General features: G+C 41.0%; 2 long non-coding RNA genes across 3 annotated transcripts; both read left to right on the top strand.

The window, feature by feature from the left end:
- Positions 1–7,332: 7,332 nt before the first annotated feature.
- Positions 7,333–15,160, top strand: LOC116737207 (uncharacterized). 2 transcript variants are annotated; one of them, XR_004342750.1, is made up of 3 exons: positions 7,333–10,828; positions 10,900–14,975; positions 15,093–15,160. It is a non-coding gene; the product is annotated as an uncharacterized LOC116737207 (long non-coding RNA). The 2 variants fall into 2 exon arrangements; XR_004342749.1 differs by having other exon boundaries at positions 7,334–10,575; positions 10,696–14,975.
- Positions 15,161–15,208: 48 nt separating this feature from the next.
- Positions 15,209–16,589, top strand: LOC116708084 (uncharacterized). The gene is made up of 3 exons (XR_004336602.1): positions 15,209–15,236; positions 15,347–15,451; positions 15,544–16,589. It is a non-coding gene; the product is annotated as an uncharacterized LOC116708084 (long non-coding RNA).
- Positions 16,590–20,790: the final 4,201 nt, after the last annotated feature.

Genomic DNA, 20,790 nt, shown 5'->3' with positions numbered 1-20,790 from the left:
TACTGTTTTGTGTTTCGTTGTGTGTTATTTACTAGTGGTGTCGCAGGTTGACGTGGTTGCGGAGGGGGTCAATATCACTCCGCCGTTGCTAGGTAACGACGGTTGTGGAACGTTGGTAAATGTGCTTTTTTTTTCTAACGGCTGTTAGGAACGAGACCGCTAACGGAGTTACTTTGTAACAATTATTAAATTAAAATGTTGCGGACTCAATCTGAATATCTCTTTTGATTGTTTGTCACCGTTACATTTTTGGCGAGCCAGCCCCAGGAGGAGTTTCAGCTAAAAGTAACTAATCCAAACGAGACGAACCGAAGACGGAGGAGAAACTACCGATGGAGCAGCTTCAAGACGAAGTGAGCAGAACGCTGCTGATGCTAGAGAAGTCAGAGCTAATTTTAGTTTGTAAACACCTCAAGAGTGATGAACCTCCAGGAGGGTTTACTGGCCAAACTCGGCGTTCCCTCATCAGACTAGCAGAGACCACACTGGACGATATCGGAAATGAGGAAGAACCTGAATCGTTTCAACGGTTTCTCCAGAATTTAATCACCTTCATGGAATCTTGGACGTCGGATGAGCCCAGAACACCAGAACAGACACAAGCTGACGAAGGTGAATTAAACTCACTAAAAGTCAAGTATAAGGAATTCCAGGAAGAACATAGCAAAGCCCGACAGCGCATAGAGGAGGAAATTGGGGTTTTAGAGAAGAAACTGAGCATGACAATGCATATGGAGGAGACTGAACCACACTGTGCTCCATCACCTCACATACCAGAAGTGACCCTCAGGCGGGAGTTTCGGATTTGTGGGCAGATTGGAGAAGCTGGTCAGAGGGATAAATTGTCCTATACGAGCCTGATCAACCAAATTGAATCTGGGCAGAGGAAAGGATATTCAGAGACTGAGATCCTGGAAGCAGTCATACGGGCCATAAGCCCAGGGCTTCACCTGAGAGAGATGCTGGAAATCAAAAGAGGACTGACACTGTCCACTCTGAAAATTATCCTAAAAAGCCATTTTAAAGTGGACTTTTCCTCTGACCTCCTTCATCAGCTGATGAACATCTCACAAGATCCAAAAGAATCTGCACAGAATTTCTTATTTAGAGCTATGGAACTGAAAGAAAAAATGCTCTGGAAATCAAAAGAAGAGGATGAAAGCGAACAATTCAGCCCAGAACTGATACAAAGGACATTTCTGCGTTCCATAGACACAGGACTGCTAAGCGATGCAGTAAAATTCCAACTAAAACCTTACCTGACTAATCCTGCAGTATCAGATGAGGTCCTAATTGAGCGGGTGAGTGAAGCTGCAAACTTAGAGCAAGAAAGACAAAAAAAACTGAGAAAAAGTGCAGTGAGTAGGTTCCCAAAAATAAATGAACTGAGAGCTGAAGGAGGCATACATGAGTTTCAACCTCCTTCCATGGAAGAAGCTGCAACCACAAGTGAGATAGGGGACACAGTGATGACCAAAGATGTACTGAGAGGGGCCAAGAAAAATCGAAACACAGAACAGGAAGCAGGAACAACTAAACTCATCGAAGGACTGAAGGCTGAAATGTTAGAACTAAAGAAACTGGTGTTGGAAACAGTGGAGATTACTAAGAAACATCAGACAGAGAGAGCTACCACACACAGCTACCGCAAACCCAGAGGTTGCCCAGCCTGTCTAGAAGCACAGTCAGGGGAGAGGTGCACTCACTGTTATAAGTGTGGTCAAGGAGGACACCTTGCCAGAGGCTGCCGTCAGAACAGGGGACAGCAGGGAAACTGGACGGGGCTGCTGGGCCGGGACCCTCAGTAGCCCCACACAAAACACTCAGTCCCACCACAAACAAACCAGGCTCCCATACAGAACTTTCATCTACCCCAACAGCTCACTACATGAATCCACGGAGCAGACAGAAACTTCTGAACCTCATAGGTAAGAGATGCATTGTTCATTGTTGGATGGATGCCACTCCAGTAGAAGCATTATGGGACACTGGTGCCCAGGCATGTCTCATTAATGAAGAATGGAGACAATTACACTTACCACACCAGCGAGTTAGACCTCTGAATGAACTACTGGAGGTGGATACACTTATTGGGCTTGCAGCAAATCAGACACAAATTCCTTTTCTGGGCTGGGTGGAAGTGGAATTTAGACTGGGCAAAGATTCACTCTCAGCAGAACCCCTGTTGGTACCAGTACTTGTGTCAAGTGACTCCAGTGTGGCACAACAACCAATAATTGGCTACAATGTCATAGAGGAAGTGCTAGGAGACAACACACTTAAACACAGGAAACCGGAAGTCATCCAAAATGTGTGTGGAGCCTTTGCTGTCACTGTCCAAACTGCACAGACAATTGTCAAACTAATTCAGACATCAGATAGTCAGGTTAATCAATCAATCAATCAATCAATCAATCAATCAATCAATCAATCAATCAAATTTTATTTGTATAGCACATTTCAGCAGCAAGGCATTTCAAAGTGCTTTACATCATAACAAACATGTGGGTCTTGTGCACACAGGGAGAAGTCGAATCAAATTAGCAGCTGAACAAATCACCATCATCCATGTTAAAGTTAATACTGGAACTCAGTTCAGAGGAGAGGACCTTCTTTTTGTTCCCTCGGAGGACTCGGTGCTGCCAGAAGGTGTCAGTGTTCAGGAGGGTCTCATGACAGTTCCTACAGAAAACCCAGGATTCGTATCAATCCCAATTTCCAACACCAATAAGTATAATGTTACTCTACATCAGCGTGCAGTCCTGGGGCACCTAGAAGCAGTAAAGACAGCTTATACTGTAAATGCACAACAGTTGAATATCACTGTTGGTGAACAACAAGATGACCCTTCACCCAGAACAAAGCCAGCTGCAGCTCAGTCCCTGATTATCAACAGCAAAGCAGAAAAACAGAAGTCAGCACAGTGGGATCCTCCAGTTGACCTCAGCCACTTAACGGAAAGCCAAAGACAGACTGTGAGACAGATACTGAGAGAAGAGTGTCATGCATTCGCCTATGATGAAGATGACATAGGTTTAATTCCCTCTTTGAAACTTCAAATCACTCTGCATGACACTACTCCAGTGAAGAAAACATATATGTCAGTTCCCAAGCCATTACATCAGGAAGTTAAAGAATACCTTCAAGATCTACTGAATAGAGGCTGGATAACTCAGTCACGTTCTCCATATGCATCACCAGTGGTATGTGTGAGAAAGAAAGATGGGGGTCTGAGGTTGTGCTGTGACTACCGGGAATTAAACAAAAAATCTGTCCCTGACCGCCACCCTATTCCCCGAATCCAAGACATGCTTGATTCTCTAACTGGCAGCTCCTGGTTCTCTGTATTAGATCAGGGGAAGGCGTACCATCAAGGGTTTCTGGGTGAAAAAAGTCAGCCCTTAACTGCTTTCATAACACCATGGGGTTTGTACCAGTGGATCAGAATCCCCTTCGGTTTGAGTGCTGCCCCAGCAGAGTTCCAAAGAAGCATGGAGGAATGTCTGATTGGTTTAAGAGATGTGATATGCCAGCCCTATCTGGATGACAATTTAGTTCACAGCCCAAGTTTTGAGGATCATCTCAACCACATGAGAACTGTGTTGCAAAGATACCAGAAGCATGGAGTGAAGCTGAGCCCAAAGAAGTGTGAGGTGTTCAAAAGAAGAGTGAGATTTCTGGGACGTCTTGTCTCTGGTGAGGGCTACACGATGGATCCAGCAGAAGTGGCACCAGTTCAAACTTTGAAGGAGAGAACCCCCACAACTGTAGGAGATCTGAGAAAAATGCTGGGATTTCTCTCCTATTATCGAACATATATACCCAACTTCTCCAGAATAGCTAAGCCCCTCTACCAGCTTCTGGCTAGTCCACCAGAAAATCAACCTGAAAATCCACCATCAGGAAAGCAAAAAGACAGACGGAACATCAACACTGCAAGAAATAAAGGTAACCTCCCATCAAACACTCCCATTCACTGGACACAGAACCATCAAGAGACAATAAACACACTTATTGACAAACTCACTGAGCCTCCCATCCTTGGGTATCCAGATCTCACCCAACCATTTATTCTGCATGTTGATGCTTCCCAGGAAGGGTTGGGAGCAGTTCTGTATCAGAGACAGAATAACAAAATGGGTATGGATCCATCGGGTATGGATCTAGAACACTGACCCCACCTGAGAAAAATTATCACATGCATTCAGGAAAATTGGAATTTCTAGCACTCAAGTGGGCAATATGTGAAAGGTTTAGAGATTATTTGTACCATGCACCTCATTTCACTGTATATACAGATAATAACCCCCTGACCTACATTCTCACCACAGCCAAGTTGAATGCCACAGGTCACAGGTGGGTTGCCCAACTTGCCGATTTCAATTTCACCATTAAATATCGACCAGGCAAACACAATACAGACGCAGATGGCCTCTCTCGCATGCCACTGGACATAAATGACTTATTGCAGCAATGTACAGAAGAAGTGACTCAGGATGTGATTAGTGCTTCAATTCAGGGAGTGACTGTGCTTCAAGATGCCCCATCTGTCTGGATAACCACGGCTCACATCAATACACTGGACTTAGTAAGGGATGCCTCTTCACCTTCATTGCCTGCCCCACTAACACCAGAACAGATCAGAGAAAGTCAAAAAAAAGACCCTCTCATCAAGCGAGTCATGCATTATAAAAGCCAAGATCAATTCCCCCCCAGAGGAGTGGTGAAAACCGAGCCTGCAGATGTTAGAGTGCTCTTGAGGCAGTGGCGAAAACTATATATCAGCGATGATGGGATCTTATACAGAAAAGCAGGACATACGTCTCAGCTAGTTTTGCCAAAAGAACATCATCCGTTAGTGTTTCAAGAATTACACAAAGAGATGGGTCATCTGGGGGTTGAAAGGACTCTGAATCTGATCCGAGACAGGTTTTATTGGGTCAGAATGCAGCAGGACACAGAACATTTTGTGACCCAAGTGTGTGAGTGTCTAAAGTCAAAACGACCACAGAGAGCAGCCAGAGCACCACTGATGCCAATTGTGACAACACGTCCATTCGAACTGGTTTCAATTGATTTCCTGCATCTAGAGGCCTGTAAGCAAGGCTATGAGTATATTCTGGTTATAATGGATCACTACACTCGCTTTGCACAGGCCTACCCCACAAAAAACAAATCCGCAAAAACAGTTGTGGAAAAGCTATTTGATGACTTTGCCCTTCGCTTTGGCTTTCCGGAGAAAATCCACCACGACATGGGGAAGGAATTTGAAAACCAGTTGATGGCTCAACTGCAGAGGTGTTGTCACGTGCGAGGGTCCCACACTACCTGCTACCACCCACAGGGTAACGGACAAGTGGAGCGATTTAACAGAACCCTGCTGTCTATGCTCCGTACGCTCACAAGTGCGCAAAAGTCTGACTGGAAAAAGTCGTTATGTAAGATGGTGCACGCATATAACTGCACCCGCAGTGACACCACCGGCTTTGCTCCATATTATCTACTCTATGGGCGATCCCCACGTCTGCCGATAGATCTCCTGTTTAACATACAGCCAAATGAAACACAGCAAAGCTATGCTGAGTATGTCAAAGATTGGCAAAGCAGGATGCAGCAAGCCTACAAGATCGCAACCAAAACTGCCACCCGTGAATCGAACAGAGGAAAAAAAGGATATGACAAAAGAGTTTATGGAGCTGACCTGCAGCCTGGGGGGCGTGTGCTTGTACGCAACTTATCAGAGAGAGGAGGTCCTGGTAAGCTCAGATCCTTTTGGGAAGATAAAGTGCACATCATCACAAAGAGAAGAAGTGATATCAGCCCAGTATATGAAGTAGTACCAGAAGGAGGTGGCAAAAGACGTGTGCTGCATAGGAACCTCCTGCTCCCTTGTGACAGTCTGCCAATCGACAGCCCAGAAATAGACTCAAAAATGACAAAAAGGACTAAAAAGACTAAGTCGAATACATCTCCATGTCATCTTTGTCAACGAGAAGAATCTTCAGACAGTGAGAGGGATGAGGAAATGGAGCTAGTGTGCCAGTTTCCTCCTGCTCAGCACAGTGGTCACCGAGCTGTCAGCTTAAACCCAGATGCTGAACCATTTACACCAGACCTGCCTGACCAAGACAACGCACCGAAAGTGAATGAATCTCAGGCTAATTGGATGAACAACATACCAGAAGAAGAAGATGGAGGCCAAGACATGGAGCTACACCAGGATCTCCCTGAGCCATCTGCAGAAACAGCTTCTGAGGAAGAAGAGGATGCAGCTGTTCCACCACCTGCATTCAGCTACCCAAAGAGAGAGCGTCGCCGTCCAAGGATGCTGACCTATTATGCTTTGGGTGAGCCAACCATGGTGGAATTAGGCATTAAAGAACTACCTGTGAGTATGATCCCAACCGGTAAAGAACTTTGGCGACCCTGGGTAGTTCCAGGTGTTAAAGTACAGAGTTAAAGACACACTGTATATAGGTTTAAGAACTACATTTAAAAGAAAAAGACTATACTTGAATTCTCAAAAGACAGTTTATTGACTGTGCTTTCAAGACAAAAGACTGGTATCAGAAAAAAACTGTGGCTGAAATTAAGGTTCTGTTACACTAGAGAGATGATCCGAACATATTTAGAAGTATTTGTAACTGGACATTTGTAATCTAAAGTGACAATATCCTCTGTTAGTGGTGGACACTATTACAATAATATGTAATGTATGTATGTAATGAATGTCATGTTAAGTACCTTACTTATAACATCACTTACAGTAAAAGGTCTTTAAAATGTCATAGGACATTTTTTTTTTTAATGAGGGGGAGAGTGTGGCATACAGGCCATTTTGATGGAATAGTCGAGGTAAATTAATACTGTTTTGTGTTTATTAATACTGTTTTGTGTTTTGTTGTGTGTTATTTACTAGTGGTGTCGCAGGTTGACGTGGTTGCGGAGGGGGTCAATATCACTCCGCCGTTGCTAGGTAATGACGGTTGTGGAACGTTGGTAAATGTGCTTTTTTTTTCTAACAGCTGTTAGGAACGAGACCGCTAACAATTAATTGTAACAATTATTAAATTAAAATGTTGCGGACTCAATCTGAATATCTCTTTTGATTGTTTGTCACCGTTACACAATCTCCTTAGATGTTTTCTCTGCTTGATGCATGCCAATGATTTGACCCTTCTTAAACAGATTAATGTCTTTTCCACGACAACAGGATGTGTCTTTTGCCATGGTTGTTTAAGAAATGAGGAGTTACTCGTTGCATCAGCTGGGGTTAAATAACTTGTTGCCAGCTGAAAGATAATCGCCTATGCAGTACTTATCCAATAGGAGGCTTGTACCTATTTGCTTAGTTAAATCCAGGTGGCGACTTTTTTTTGGCCAGGCAGTGTATATATGAATATTCAGCTTAACATAGACAATGAAACACAGTGCTTTTTAATAACAAAACAAAATATTCATAAGAAAGAGAATAGAGTCATATTTTAATGGAAGGGGTGGTTCCTTGATCTAAAGGCCCTAGCAACTGGTCCCCCACACGCAACAAGCACATTTTCTGATGTTATTCTACCCAGTTGCACATTCCTTAGGATTGGAGTGTGCTGTTCATAATTACTCTAATTTCTTTATGCTGAAACTTTCTCTATATTGTACAGTATGTTACCCTTAGTAATTTTTATTATGTTTCATCTTTGCGTAAACCTATGTGCTTCAGTTGTTTGTCATTTTGTAGTTGTTGCACCTGAGTTTACCCCATTGTGAGATATTAAACAAAAATATTGCTGTTATATATATTTATTCTTCTAGAATAAACAAAGCTGAAGTTGGTTTCCGATTGCAGCTTCTGGGAAATGGCCAAAAGGCGATTCCACCAAATTTTTCATCAACTAAAGCATTTCTTATCTACTTTAGTTAAAAAACTGCAACTCTTCAAACTTCACCTAGATTATTCTGCTCTAATAGCAGAATATTTAAAACCAAGTTTGTGATTTGTGAAACATTCATCTGATTTGTGAAACTTCAATTGATGTCACCACTTTTTACACATTTGGACCACACCAGAATAACTCTAATACCAAAACTACTCTTTAAACACCAAGGCTCTTTAAATCTTAGGGTTCGTACCGGTCATGGAAAACCTGGAAAGTCATGTAATTTCATTTCAGGTCATGGAAAGTCATGGAATTTGCAAGTAAGGGCAAAAAATGCTGTTTTTTCCGTGGTGCGTGTGTTTCTGTGGTTCTTGTCTCGGACTTGTAGATTTGTGATCTATATCAAACCCTCTCTGGCCAAGGCAGCAGAAAATGTCCATTGATCCCGAAATCAGACAGGCAAGTTGTAGAGCTCTGAATCTTTTCTTTATGCAGTTCTTCAAACATTTGAAGAACTGTTCACAGCAAGACATGCATTCAAACAAAAGGAGGGAGAGTTTCCCCCTGATCTAAACCACCCATCTTTTAAAGCAATAACTCCTACCAGGTCTAATTTGAGAACACCAAGTCCTTGTGTTTTCAATCAGGACACAAGGACCATGGAAGCGCACTCATTGGTGGAGACCACATTTATTTTTCCAGATAGGAAATACACATTTGTAGTAAACTATCATCCTAGAAAAATATTTACATAACTTCAACTACGCCAACAACTTCAAAACTAAAACCAAAACAATTTGGGCCCAAACAAAATCCAAAAAACATCTCTTCTCCCTCTCAAACAATGGATTTTTCCAGTGAGGCTGATTGAAAACACCAGGTCCTTGTCAGCACTGCTCCTGGGCGCACTTTCATGGCAACACATGACCAGGTGACCTCAAAGAGAAGAGAGAATGGTTAAAACCAAATATTAAAAGCCAGTTACTTCCTCCAAACAAAAACAATACATTTACCAGATAAATTAGAATATAGAAAGTACAAAAAACAGCACCTGGGAAGCGATAAATCCCTCACACTTCCCTCCCTTTCAGGAGACTTGCTGTGGTCTTCTTTGCTGTGTCACAGCGAGACTAGAAGTCTGTGACTGCGTTTTCTTTTCCTGGAATGTAGCCTATCTTGAATCGATAAGGTTGAAGAGACAGGAACCATCGTGTTATGCGACTGCTTGTGTCTTTCATGGCCTCCAACCATTTCAGTGCCCGATGGTCAGTCTCAAGGGTCAACTCTTGCCCCAGAAGATAATATCTGAGAGAATCAATCATCCATTTGATAGCCAGACACTTCAGTTCCACCGCCGAATATCTGGTCTCTCGCTGAAACAACCTTCTACTAATGTTGGCGACTGGTATCTTGTCCGCTTCTTCTCCCTGCAAAAGAACCCCACCAATTCCCCTGGCAGATGCATCAGTCTGAACAGTGAAAGGTAAAGTGAAGTTTGGGCTCTGAAGTACAGGTTCTTGAGACAATGCCTCCTTTAAATCCTGGAATGCCTTCTCTTGTGCTTCTCCCTACACAATTTTTGTTTTTGATGTCCCAGTGAGGTCAGGAAGAGCTGCTTTATCAGCTGTTCTAGCAGAAAAGTTCCTGATGAATCATCGATACCAAAATACCAGGCCCAAAACGGACCTGACTTGTCTCCTGGTTGTTGGTCTCTCCACACATTAAACTACCTGGTGGAAACAGTATTCACATCGAACTGGTTTTCATGTGACACCGGGCTGATAAGGTTGAGAATAAGGGTTATATGAGTTCATATTGTTTCAAAGTTGACATCAACATGATAAAAGTCAACATAAAGTTGTCACGTGATAGACACGTAAGCGAAAATGCTTAACAGCAACAGGCTTTATATATTCATGAAAATATTGACATGGTGAATTATGCAGAATTATAAGAACAAAAAAAAGACATCATCCCAGACTTCTTTATCAGCAGCGGAGCAGAGAGGTGATCCGATAAATTGAGTCTGACTTTTTTTTTCGAACAGCAAAGAAAGGATGATCGGGTACGTGCTCATTTTCGATTGCTGCACAAATTATTACACCAATCACAATTGTGCTTTCGGAACATAATAAACAAAGCTTATCGAATGGATCCCTGATCCCTAAAAGCCAGCGCAGCCTCCTGCTGCTCCTCTGTCCGCAGTAGGAGGCTGCGCTGGCTCCGGGCAGTGGTTCACTGTCTTTGCTGGATGAACCAACATGTGACTGCCATTCTCTGTCACGCACTGAGAGGTGAGTTAAGGCTTCCCAGATGGAGAAGAAACACGAGCTAAGGACCCAAATAGTTCATCAAACTTGCTAACTCTCATTAGGATTGTGTGAAATAAAGGAATTTGTCACGAGAGAATTTTAGGTAATCAGTACGCTCGAGTATGACGACCCAACCGTCTGCAGACATTAAGCGCGGAGTCCGCACGGTTCATGGAAATGCGCACAGTACGCCTGAGTATGAAGGTGTCAGAGTTCCGGTGTGAGAGCGTGTGCATGAGAGTGTGAGTGCGAGTGTTGCATCTTCTTTCAGCGAGGATCTTCGTGAGGAGTCTGTGGAGCCAGTGCAGGTGAAGCTGATCTGCCTCATCAGCGTGCTGGAATATAGGAGCGGCAGAACCCTTCAGCCTTCGCTAGATGGTTAACGCATACCGGTAGTCACTCTGGTCTCACCTGTTGATCTTGTTTCCAGAACTTTGTTGTGCAACTCGTAGCGACTAGCTCTCTGTGTCCTGTTCGTTTGTTTAATGAATTTTTTGTCTTCGCTTTTCAAGAACTTGCCGAGAATACCTGCCTGCCTGCTCCGCCGTTTCCACCGACCCCATCTCGCTCCTACCACCCGCGATTCCGCCTCGCGCCGGACCCTGGCACCTCACCCCCCCACGCTCTGAAAGATCCACGCCAAATGTAAGAAAGTTCCTGATTCCTCCTCCACACTCTCTCACTCCGAGCCCATTATAATTCAGCTCTCGTTTCAGGCCACCTGGTCGGGCGACCCTCGCCCTCCTGCCGAAGTCCAGAGAACTGAATATAATTTGTCCCGTTGTAAATAAATCACTTACCTTTTCCATCCAGCGTGTGGTTTCTGCATGTGGGTCCGCAAACTAAATCAAACCATGACAGAAGGGGCCTTAACACACAGTAATGAGTAATTACAAAAAGATGACCCACAGCAAAGTCTAGTCTGTCCTCCCAGTTACCTCAACAACTATCAAAAGCCTCCAGTCACTACAGCGTTTCCACATACTCCCAATTGGTCAAGCCATGTAACAGCATCTAGCTTTTACAATGCCAGACCTTCATGCCAGGAGTCCAGAGACTCTAATGTAAGTGATTTTATTAGGTATTTTGCTAGTCGTGAAATAGTAGCAACAGGGCTGCTCCAGTTCAATGACAAGCCCCAAAACTTCAGAGCTTAAAATGCTCCTTTGAAAATGCATTAAGGGGTTTGGATCCAACAGTAAGTGAGGAGATGGACTTGATGTGTGACTTGGCAAAGAATCTGCTAAGCAGGCAGAGCAAATCAGGGTTATACACATTAATAACCCAGTCAATGGCCTCAACATGATGTGGAACAGACTTGAACAATGTTACGGCTCAGCTGAAGTGATCAAATATGCACTTTTCAAAGGAATCAATGCATTTCCAAAAATCACATCGAAAGATTACACAAAACTGAGAAAGTTTAGTGAACTGCTCATGGAAATGCAGCGTGCTAAAGAGGAAGGAGACCTCCCTGGTCTTGCATTTCTGGATACAGCAAGAGGGAGTTTCCTATTGTCCAGAAACTCCCCTTCCACTTGCAAGAAAAATTGATTACAGTAGGAATTAACTACAAACGTGAACACAAATGCACATTGTGAACCCAAAGTGTTCACAAAGGAACACTTTGTGACTTTCATGGACACCACGTTAAATGGTGGTCCTTCCCACCATGGACTTGGATGTTAGACAAATGTAACTACTCTCAAAACTATAACCTCAACCAGGGAACTTGGTTCTGATAGGTTCAGCAAGTTTTCCACCTGGAGGTCTCTCACGTGCTCTTTCTAGACTATTGCATTTCAACTTCAAATCCCCACCAAGCATTAACAATCTCTGCTGTGGTTGGCATTACTGTGAGACAGGATTCACTGTGGACGATTTTGAACAAGCTCAAAACATTGTGATTCGAGCAGTACAACAGGATGTGTATTCTGAAGAAATCAGGTGTGAACAAAAACATGAGAAGTTAGCCAAAACCAGTTCTCTCAAGAACATAGACCCTTATCTGGATGAGAATGAACTCCTCAGAGTAGGTCACATCACTGACTCAAACTTGACTCATGGTGAAAAGAACCCACTTCTAGTTTCAGGCCACCACCATGTTGCAGTTCTCCTCATAAAGCACCACCACAATCAGGTTCATCATCAAGGTCGCTTGTTTACAGAAGGAGCAATAGGCTCTGCAGGATGGTGGATCGTGGATGGCAAAAGAAAGGTGAGCACAATCATCTACAATTGTGTAACCTGCAAAAGACTTCATACTCCAATGAGCACACAACATGTCAAACCTTTTTCCAGACCGTCTTGCAATGGACCCTCCATTCACCAATGTAGGCTTAGATGCGTTTGGCCCATGGTTTGTGTACCAGAGGAAGTGTGAACCAAAACAAAAGGTGGGCTGTCATTTTCACATGCCTGAGTATTAGAGCAGTTCACATCCAGGTGATAGACTCACTTGACACATCCAGCTTTATTAACGCATTTAGACGGTTTCTGGCTATAAGAGGACCTGTAAAACCTATTTGTTCTGATCTGGGTACCGATTTTGTCAGTGCATGTAAGAAACTGAAGATCCCCTCGAACTTGGACAAGGCAGTTCTACAAACCTACTTAAAAGAAAATGGATGTACTTGGACTTATAACCAGCCACATGCTTCTCATTTTGGTGGATAGAGGGAAAAAATGATAGGCCTGTCCCGGAAAATATTGGACTCTATGTTTTTCAAACTCAAGACCACAAAGCTCACTGATGAAGTTCTTGTCACCTTCATGGCAGAGGTGGCAGCTATTATAAATGCTAGACCTCTTGTCCCAGTTTCTTCAGACTCAAGAGATGCTTTCATCTTGACCCTACCTATTCTTCTAACCCAGAAGATTGTCCCTCTTAAGGCTCCAACTGGTAACTTCACTGCATCAGACATTTACAGACACCAGTGGCGTCAGGTTCAGCACCTGTCAAACATCTTCTGGGACAAGTGGAAGAAAAAGTTCCTTTCTACTCTCCAGTTACGTCGCAAGTGGCAATCGAGCCATCCAAATTGTGAGTATAGGAAATGTCGTCGTACTCAAAGACAGTCAAGTACCAAGAAATGAATGGCCTCTTGGACTCATAACTCAGGTGTTTCCAAGTAAAGATGATAAAGTACATAAAGTAGAAGTTAAGGTAGCCAAAGCAGATGGCTCAAAGTTGTTTGTAAGACCTATCTCAGAGATAGTAGTTTTGGTTCCTTCATAAGATAAATTGTTTCTGCTGAACACTTAATTTGCGGCGTTTATTCACGCCAGATGGGGAGTGTTCTGTTACGAAGTTGTACGTATTATGTTTTCAGTAATTAAGTTCATTTATGTAGGTCAAAAAGGGGGAAAGCCTGCCCTCATCTGTTCTTTTCAGGAATTACAATCTAGCAATCTTTTGTTGTTTTGAAATTAACTTTATTGAACAGCGGTAGCATTCAAGGAAATTACTTAATGTTGTGTTGTTGGTAGCTTAGATCTACACATGTAGACGTTTGGCAGAAACTCAATGAGGTCCAGTCGAGTGAATCTGCAGACATCTTTCGTTTATGGTCACATTGCTGATATGTTTTGTGAAAATAATCATGTAGGATTGTTTCTGTGCTAGATGTAGCTTCCTAATGGGCTATTTCACTGTGAATATGTTTTCTTTCTTGTGTAATTTAGGGTAATTGGGAAATTACTTAATGTGGTGTTGGTAGCCTAGATCTACACATATAGATGTTCTGCAGAAACTCAGTGTAAACGTGTAATTTATTCTGCTCATACTCATATATTTACTGTATCTTTTGTCTTGTTTTCAGTTTCACCCTTTTGATTGTCAATAAACCTCCTGACAACGGTCTTCGGTCTTCAGAGTTTTGATATGAGAAAGGTGTTAGCTAGCCTTTGGATCAGTAACGGCACACTAACAGTAGGCTGAATAAATGACAATGAATGAATGAATGGGGATGAGATTTGTATTTGTCTGTGTGAGAATAGTCACGGAAGAGGCATAATTTGGAGATCAGATCGCGCATGCGTTGATACTGCAGTGAAGTTAGTTTCAAGTTGTATATTGGATATTCGCACTCCGCAAAGTAAGCGGCGTTTAGCTCAAGGTTGATCTGATTTATGAACGAAAGAAAAATTGTATGTGTGTGTGATATTTTAATAGTGTATATGCGCAATCTTAGTCTTTTGTGTGCGTGTGAGAAAGAAAAATTGTATGCCTGTGTGACAATTTAATAGTGTATATGCGCAATTTTGTGTGTGTATGAGTCTTTAGTAGTGTGTGAGACAAAACAGTTTTTGTCCTAAACTGCCCCTCATAATAAACAGTGCAAAACATATATAAACTAACTTACATTGGTTTCAAAAATAGTTATTTTAACATTTTTATTGTGATTTCTATGATTGCTATAACAGTCATTGAACTTCGTGTTATAATGGTATGGAGGCTGTTTGTTGCGACTTAATATAATTTTCTTCATAAACTGGTTTTAATTAAGCTCAGTTTGCTAACAAGACTTTGATATTGTGAGGCTGCTGTTATAAATCGTTCATCATTGTTTTTATCTTCAACATATTTTTGCAGTCTAAGCAAATGAAGATGAAAGATTGAGCTAGGGATCAGGTATTAGAAAAACTAAAGACTTTCCTGTCTTAGAAGAGGCTCTGGCTCCACCAGATCACCAACCAGTTCTGAGGATGAACCTCCACATCGTCTTCATGGTGGAAGGCTTTTTATTTTTTACTGAGCAGCTGGCTACATTTTTAACAACAGCTAAAACTGGTATGTTTCCAACATTAAGTGCTTAATAAACATGATTTGATTTTGAAAATAATTGGACAGAATTTATTTCCCTTGTTAATCTACCATTTCTCTTTCATACATTTTATTCATTGTCAGCTTTCAGAGTCTGAGATGGACTGGTGACCTGTCCAGGGTGAACCCCGCCTCTTGTCTGATGACTGCTGGAGATAGGCACCACCAGCCCCCCTCACCACCCTGCAAGGATCAGTGTGTTCAGATCATGGATGGAAAGATTTTAAGGTAGTTTGTCTTCCTTAAGTCCACACTTAAAACAGCTTTATAGTTAATGCCAACATCAACTGATTCTATGATTTTACTGACTATTTTTTTCTACTTCTAACATAAACAAGCAAAGAAGACACCTGGAAATGTTTTTCCACCCCAGGCATCCGGTCCCAATCATCATCAGTTCTGATGATGTCACATTCATATCAAGTCCACAACCTCTTAAAATTGTAAGTCTTACTTTTTTCTTGGCTGTTTTTCTGTACTCTTTAAAATGCAATAGCTTTCTCTGTTTAATTGTTCTATTCTTCTTTTTTTGTAGGTTTCTATAAACTGCAGTGAATGGGAATGTTCTGTCATTGTTCCTCATTGTTCTTGGAAGGAGAAATGTCAGTTTATCTGGAGTAATACTGCAATACTGTGACACTGAATTAAAACAATACTGTCCTTGTCACATTTTCTCTAAAGTGTACCTGTTGTTTTGTTGTGTTTATTGTGCTATTTTTCATAAGCATGTTTGTTGTCTGTAAACTTTTAATTTATTGACAATTTGTACAATTCTGTGATATTATATTGGCAACGTACTCTTGAAAAATATGAATTTATTGAATACACAATGTAATTTGTTTCACCTGCGAAGTGTGTTGTAATTGATCCTTCTGTGTCCTGGACTGGTAGTCTAAACACAATATGTCAACCAGAGTAAAACATGAGTTTATCTAAGATAGTTGTTTTATGTGTTGATTAAGAAAATAACTAATGATAAAGAATGTTTGAATTGGCCTTTTGTGGCTACATTAAAGCAGCTTAGTCACTTTCACCAGCAGAGGCTCAGCATTTAGAATAAGGCATGACAACAAACATTGGACTGAGAAATAGTTCCCTATGATGAGCCTCAGCAGACGCTCAGTTCCACCAGGTGTTTGCGAATTCCTGCTGCTGCTAGTCTGGAGGAGCTGGTGATGGGAGGGGAGGTTCTGTGGGAGTGGCCTCAGCTGGAGCCTGCAGCTCCAAGGAAGAGCTTTAGGTAAACAGGCAGCACTTAGCGAGAGCAAGTGTTTAAGAACAACAAATGGTTGCCACGGGAGATTCAATTATTCTTCAAACATGCATGGCAGAATCAAAGCAATAGGTATATTTTTGATGAGGGAACAACAGGATATAAAGATGAAAAAAAGTTGACTTGACATAACTGTTAAGTCAAACTGTCTGTTTTTGATTGGAAATCAGGAAATTGATCATTTTTAACTGACTGACTCAGAATGAAGACAAAAATTCCTTCCTTCTTACATAGCAACACAGCTCTGTACCATCACTGAGAGGACAACACAATTTCAGATGGAAAAATAAACATATTTTTTGTTTTAATTATAAACCTTTTTTTATTATTATTTATTTATTTATGTTAAGTGACCAATTTAGATGGTGGTTAAAGGATCAGGCTGACTATCAGGATGACTGATGAAAAAATGTATTATACTCTGTTGTGTGGGTTGATCAATCGAAACAACTGTCAGATATAATTTTGTAATAAGTACATGGCTCTCAGTTCCAATCTTTTTTATTTGCTGACACAAATTTTGCAGCTTTTCAGCTGCAGACTGTACTCCATGGCCTTGAAAGAATGCCTGAGTCTCACTGCTTACCGTTTTTTGTGCTCCTCTCCGTGATTTAATACTAGCTTTTCTACTGGCTCTGTGGAATTTTTGTGGGTATTGTATTTCATGATGAATGTCAGTGCCTCTGAATTTGAGTAGAAGATTTTCTTTTTATTTCCCTACTGTACGATTGGTTTGTAGCGTCCACAGCGTTTAGAGTGCACGCTACATTAATTCCTTTCTTGCTTTCCTTTATTTCACTCCTCTGCAACAACAGTACCCAGACACTACCTTACAAATGCATGATGGGTACTGGTGTGGCAGGAGAGTGGTGGGGGGATGGCAAAAATATCGACTGGCAGAGTAACAAATGGCAGGCGGCCAGCTCGTTCGCTTGGAGCAGCTGTCCTTCGCTTGGGGATTGAGAAATGGAAATAGCAGGACAAGAGAAAAAGAGGAGGAGAGGAAGACAGGAAGGACAGAAAGAGGACATGTTTACGTCAGGCAGTTCCAAATGCTGGAAAAAGCAAGATTCCCGAAGCAGTCATGCCTATATTTTTAAAAACAATAAAATCTAAAGTAAAGGTGATGATAACTAAGCAAGGTGATATGAAAATAATTATTACGAATTATACATTTCAATTTTAGAAATATGGACCCATCAGTTTTTCTATTTTTTTATTCAATTAAAATGTTCTATAATGCTTTTTTTAGAGTGTTGAGTATTGTATTTAGAATGCCACGACTCAGATTTATTAGATCATTCGGATAATTGTCTATTGATTCATTAGTAGTTCAAATAATTAGTTGTGTCTGCATTCTAATAATTCTATCTGTGATGACAATCGCAGACCAATGATTTCCCTCTGACACTCTTCATTTTGACTAAAAGGCAACTAAAACCGTCTTTTTTCATTTTTACTGTAAAAAAAATAAAGGTTCTTCAATGTTTGCTTTGATCCTGTCTAAAGTTGCTTTTCAGCCACTGCAAGTCAGCAAAGCCATTTTCTGAAGTCAAATCAAACAGTAAGTGTTGGGATGTCTTAGGTTGAGAAGAAATGTCAATCTCCAGTGCCAGAGCTGCTGGAAATGACAAATCAACACAACTACTGTAGGTGAAGTGTTGCGACAGACTGGCGACCTGTCCAGGGTGACCCCGCCTCTCGCCCGGAACGCTACCTGGAGATAGGCACCAGCACCTCCAGTCCCCACTAGGGACAAGGGTGAAAGAAATATGGATGGACGGATAGGTCAAGTGTAAAAAGATAATGAGAGGGCATAATATGATATAATGTGTTTAAAAGTGGCCACATGCTAAGGAGTCACAAACAGGATTCTGCTGCTCTCTGGTATATTAGTTGTAAACAAAGAAAACTGCAAGAAGGAAGAAGACAACAAATGTACAGATGTTTATTCCAGTGTATGGAATGTTGCTTCTGCATTTTACAGTTTCTGTTTTTGAAAAGGTATGGCTGAGTTTTGCACATCTAAATGAAGCTACCAGATTTAAAGCATGAAGTAATGTTCAGGTGGTAAAACATGCAGTCGATAAGGTGGCTGTGTCTGCCTGGATGCAGATCTGAGACTAGAGTTTGGACCGGGCAGGGAGGTTGCAAGGATCCAGCTCCCTCTTTCACATTTTACTCCATTACTTATCACTCAACGATTTGCATATATCATTGTAATAGAAAGTTACAATAGACCATCTGTTTGACTTCTTTTAAAACTGCTGGCATAATTTTGCTTCCAGCAGGACAATGTTTTACTGGAATCAGACTTAGTTTCAATTTCACCTGAAGTATCAGGGCTGTATCTTTTTTTTGAACAATCAAATGTTGCTAAGTATCTTTTCCCTTTCGTCTTTTTCTCTTTAGATCGTAGAAAAATTATTTTACTTTTAATTTTCTTTCAGCCAAATTTCAGATAAAAACCATCTTAAAAATGTATGAAAAATAAGGCCATTATTGGCTTGGCATAAGAATAAAAAGGTTTTTCCCTCAGATGTGACAAGATTTCCAAGAAAAGTGTTCGTCAGTATTCCATTAGATTTTAGCCCTTTAAGTCGTTCATTCGGTTGGCCTCACAACTGTCAAGATATGGTTTTAGTAAACTTGTAAATTATGAAGTAGTTTGCATAGATATTATATATCTTAAAATAATATATTAGCTTCTGCTACAATTTCTGCAGATCCCACACATCCTGAATACAAACTGTTTAGGTCGGCACTGATTTTGATGACGTTACATTTTATGACTTAGTCAAACTTAGGTTATTTTTAACATGGAGGACCAACCAGAGGAGTTCATAAAAGAAAAGGTGGAGTTTGATAGTTAAGGAGTTATTGGCATCACATCTATGTTAACATAATTCAGGATAAGAATCAGTTTAAAATGATGTCGAATGTGTAGACATTTACTTTGATTTTTAAAATACAACTTAACCAATATTGACTGTTAGCTCTAAAGTGTACACCATTAAATAGATAATAGATGAACAGATTTGAGTGATTGAAATAAATAATGTGAGGAACATCCTAAAAGTTTTGTTAAGTGAGTAAATTTCAAAAACTGGAGGGCATTTGGGCTAACCCAATTGTTTAGTTTTCCTTTCCTTGTTAAACAGCCATAATTTATATCTGGAAATGTTCATTAAAATCTACCTAGATAAAATGGAAGTAAATTATTACACAACTTTGACTGGTTGCATTCTAACAGGTTTTCTTTTCAGTGTCCAAGTTGTTTTTTGGCAGCTCTGTTGTCGTTAGAATTTAGCAATCTGTTGGCTTGGTGTTCAGTATTTTGTTTTGTTGACAGCATTTCTTTTGAGTCTTCTAAAATGCAAAAGCTGAAAATGTTTATATGTTAGAAATTATCTGAAGCTTGATAAGTGAAAAGCATGACCCACAAATGGATTTTATCCACTCTGGAACAAGTCAAGAATTCAATTCTGCTCACAGTTTTTTTTTCTTTTTTTTGATAATTTTTTTTTATTATCAGTGTGTTTTTGTATGATTCCTTTATGTTTCACTGGTGCAGAAAGAAGTCAGATTTAGAGGAGAACTAGCCTGCTTGTGCTGTCAAAGCTTCCGTTTGTGTTTCAAGCAGCGAATCAAACAGTGACCTCAGTCAGTCATTCTTCTCTGTTCCATGTGGCTCAAATTGCAATTTTTCACCTCCAGACCTCCTGAAACACAGCTGCTGTGGACAGCATTCTAAACTAATTTGCTCTCCAATAAAAGTATTGCCTTTATATTTCCAAATACAGAGGAAGACATCAGCTATGCCAGATAACCATAGATAACCATTTGCATGGTGCAGCTAGTGCTACAGGATGTGTGATTTGCTTGCTAGTTCACTAGTTAAAAATCTATTATATCAATTAGAATACATATTAAGGTTCTACAGTGATCTGTGTGTATATAAATAGAATATTTTACCTTTTATTAAAACAGTTAGCATCATCCTGATTGTTCTTGTGTTGCACCACCCTCCATGTTGACGGAGCATCTGTGTGGCTGCCTGCTCTACACAGCCGGCTTTAATTTTGGTCCTTCTGCTTTCACTGAGTTTATCGGCAAGGGGCACAAAGTTAGCCATCCCTGCACCAAAGTCCAATCAGCTGCAAACACACACCCTCCACTTCCTGCTCTTCATTGTTCTCGGACATCGGACTGGACCGAATGAAGCCCAGATTTATTTATTTAAGTTTATTTGATAGGGACAGACACATATCGACATAGACAAACAGAACAGGACAGCATGTTTGCGTCACAGTGCAATAGCAACATCTAATTCGCAGAACTCGTCCCTAGGTGGGCTTTTAAACAGCACATCTTAAAACTACTAAAAAATGAAGTAAAAATCATTTAAAATAGCACAACATAATGTTGACAACATATACACAAACAGTCAAACATAAAACATTAAGTATGGATACAGTTTTGTTTTTAACATAACCAGATTGTTGGAGC

This window comes from Xiphophorus hellerii, chromosome 18, assembly GCF_003331165.1.
Source record: "Xiphophorus hellerii strain 12219 chromosome 18, Xiphophorus_hellerii-4.1, whole genome shotgun sequence".
Classification (NCBI taxonomy): Eukaryota; Metazoa; Chordata; class Actinopteri; order Cyprinodontiformes; family Poeciliidae; genus Xiphophorus; species Xiphophorus hellerii.
The sequence above is the reverse complement of the archived record's forward strand: the minus strand, read 5'-3'. Positions and strand labels throughout refer to the sequence as shown.